Here is a 3,876-nt window from a genome sequence, read left to right on the forward strand (position 1 = left end):
GTTCTAGACCTCAATTTTCTAAACTGATACCTACCACTAAAATGAGCCTTACATGCCAATTCCTTAAATTTTTCCACCCATAAAGTACCAAGATAAATGAAAAAATGTATAATGATCTAATATAGATCAATCTCTTCTTTTATTCTTTGACAAATGTAACATGTGCAAAAAAATATTGGATGTCAGTTTTCATTTTTTCCCAAAAAAATGGGCACTAAATTCATTCATATGTCTTATGAAATTTAAGGTGATAAATGAAATTCTTCTAAAACATTTTGTTTTAAGTAAGAATACATTACTTGAACATTGTACCCTTAATATCTTAATGTATTCAACTGCCATGTGTACCCCTAAAGAGGGCTGGGACCTTATTGAAGCCCATGGATGAGTTGGCAGATAAGATCATTACCCAGCCATTCTTGACAGTATTTTCCTCCAGCCAACCTAGAATAGGTAAATATCAGGAGAAAAGAGATTTTTCCTCCTCAAATTGATATTATAAGGCATCATGTATCACATTTCCTTTACCTTTCTTATAGATAATCTCATAGTTATACCCTAGTAGCTTGGTGGCCCACTTCAATTTATATAGTGAATATAACCTTTATTTAAGGGAGTACTTCATATTATCATGGTTATTATCTATCTAGCAACATCATTTTCTGAAGTATAGGTGTGAAGTCTCTACAAAATTCAGGATGGCCATCACCTCTATCACAAATGTGGATTTACTAAAATTGCAGACACATAACTTCTTAGTGGTGAATTTCAAGGGAAACATTCTTGCATTATTATTGCTAAAAGACCTCTGGTTGAGGTATCAATTTCCAAGAAAAAAGTATTAGTAAAATATGGCATATCTCAAATGAGATTTTTGCACGTGGATTTTTTAAAACTAAGAATTTTTGTTCTATGGACTCATTCTAGACAAAGGCATTCTTTTCTAGTAGTGAATTTAAAGGAACTATAATATTTCCATAATTTCCACAAGCTTCTGTAGTACCTTTCCAATCCCAATAATCCATGCAATTTCTTCATAGTTTTGGAATAGGGATAACCTTGCATGGTTGTGACTTTCTTAAGATCAACCCTTACTCCTAGACTTGCAATGTGACCCAATTATTCAAGCTCTGAAGCCCCAAAATCAAATTTGGATAATTTAAAAAATATTTGTTGGTCCTATAGGATTTGCAAGGCTTCATCAACATGATTTATGTGGTATTCACATTTTTTTCATAGATTGAGATATCATCAAAGAATACAAAAAAATATTGTGGAGGAATGGCCAAAAGATCTTGTTCATGAGGCTTCCAAAGGTTGATGGAACATTGAAAATACAGTAAGGCATTACTAAAAACTCACAATTACCTTTGTGTGCATGGAATTTTTTCTGTAGGATGTATTCCTCTTTCATTCAAATCTAGTGGTAGCTATAATGAAGGTCAATTCTAGTGAAAAACTTGGCTCCATGAAGTTCATCTAATAGGTCATATATGACTAGGATAGGGAACTTGTCCTTGATTATCAAATTTAAATATAATAAAAATTAGGACACATTCATCAAGTACCCTCCTTCTTTAATACCATAACCATTGGTGACGAGTAAGGGCTAGTACTGGGACATATGACTCTAGCCTCCAACAATTCCTTAAGGATATTTTCAATTTTAGTTTTGTGTGCAAAAGGGCTCCTATAAGTATGCATATTGGGTGGTTGAGTTCCTTGAATGATGGGAATTCAATTATCATGCTACCCATATGAAGTTGGTATACATGATCTATGTGGTATCCCCATGTGTTGTTGTGATCAAGATATCATCAAAAAATACTAGCACAAAATTGTGGAGGAATGATCAAAATATATTATTTATGAGGCTTCGAAAGGTTGATGGAACATTGTGGAGGTAAAAAATAATTACTAAAAACCCATAATGACCTCTACGTGCATGAAAATGTGTCTGCGGGATATATTCCTCTTTCATCGAAATTTGGTGGTAGCTATAATGAAGGTCAAGTTTAGTGAAAAACTTGGCTATGTGAAGGTCATCCAATAGACCATCTATAACTGGAATATGAAACTTGTCCTTGATTTTCAAATTATTGAGAGCTTGGAAATTGGAACACTTTCACCAAATAAATTCCTTCTTTAATAGCATAACCATTGGCGATGAGTAAGGGCTAATATTGGGACGTATGACTCTTGCCTCCAATAATTCCTTAAAAACATTTTCAATTTTATTCTTTTGTGCAAAAGGGTGCATACAAGGATGCACATTGGGTGGTTGAATTCTTGAAATGAGGGGCATATGATGATCATGCTACCCATGTGAATTTGGTAAACCTTATGGAATTTCAAAGACCCATTTATGATTTGAGAATACTATATACAAATTAGGGTAAATATTTCATGGTGTTGTGTCAATTACTTAAATGGAATTGAATTACCCTATGACACTTGAGTGGCCTTTCGTCAACAACTTCTCCATATGATAATAGGTTATAATTTTGGTTGAACCTGATGTAAGCCCCTTGAGAGTATGTTTTTATTCCATTCTTCCATGAATTTCATGTACAACTCCTTGAAATCCATGGTGATTGGTCCAAAAATGAGTGACCATTTTACACCAAGAGCTATATGATAGCCACTTATTTCAATGGAAAACATGTGATTTTTGAAATGATACTCACCCATTTGTAGTCTCATATTTTCATATCTTCCCCCACATTTCCTAGTGCCCCAATTGGTGGTCATAGATTGAAAATTATATATGGGACATACATAAAATGGATGTCTTGGACCAATCTCCTCTACTAAAAATTATGGGTTCACTATTATCAATCAACACAATATTGTTGAACTGCTTGATTTAGCCAATTAATTTCAAGGTTTGTGTTGTCAAGAAACTTGACAAGGAATAGAGAGAATTTTGGGGTTCCTCGAAAGGAGGCCGCAAGGGTGCTTAATTTTCCATTAGTGGGATGGTGTCTTCCAAAGTTGGTTCATGAGTATCTTCAACAAAAAATTATTTGGAGTGGTTAAGTGGAGGTATATCTATTTGAACTATTTTTTTTCTTTACATTTGTACTCTTTGAAATATTGTTTATGAAAATTATAAAAAATAGATAGGAGTTTACGTTTTTCCATCTCTTTAATGGATAACTTATGGATGAAAATTGGTTGTGAGTTGGATGACTTGGTGTAGTGGTTTTTAATTAGTGGTTTGTCTCTTGGTTTGTCCATTGATTGTTATCTCAGTTTCTTTAGCTCTATCACAATTTTCCAAACATGTTTTTGGGTGATGCATCATGACATGTTCATTAATTACATCCATGAGACCATTGATGAAACACTATTTATAACATAATATGGTTGGCCCTTTATTCATATTTACAATTAATCAATGGTGCTAATCAACTCTATAACTATTCAAATTTGGAATAATTTTGTTAAGTGTTTGAAATGGTGAGCGTCACATTCAAAATGAGCTTAAAGTACTTGTGCAAACTAGCTCTAGGAAATGTATCCTTTATAATCCTACTTATACCATTGAAACTACTACCAACATTAAACATCTAAATATAATACCCATACTCTATTTTATGTAAGTCATTAGTAACGCCACTAATAGAGAGAAGTATTGTTCCCATCAAATTTGTCATGTCTACTTTTGGAAATTGATTCCAATGATTATGGTCATGAAATCATCGGTGTTGGTTATCCTAAAATCACTTGTGGGGCCTTCTCTTAATAAGCTAGGGATTCCTATGGCTTTGGCCTTTCGTGGGGCATATCCTCTCTCTCCATTGACATTATAGATTTCCACAAGCTAGTTCCATCTACATGTCAAACTATCAAGCCACATTTAGTGAAATTCAT

The sequence above is a fragment of the Pinus tabuliformis genome, chromosome 6 (assembly GCF_031772625.1).
Source record: "Pinus tabuliformis cultivar Carrire ecotype Pingquan chromosome 6, CPIR1, whole genome shotgun sequence".
Taxonomy (NCBI): Eukaryota; Viridiplantae; Streptophyta; class Pinopsida; order Pinales; family Pinaceae; genus Pinus; species Pinus tabuliformis.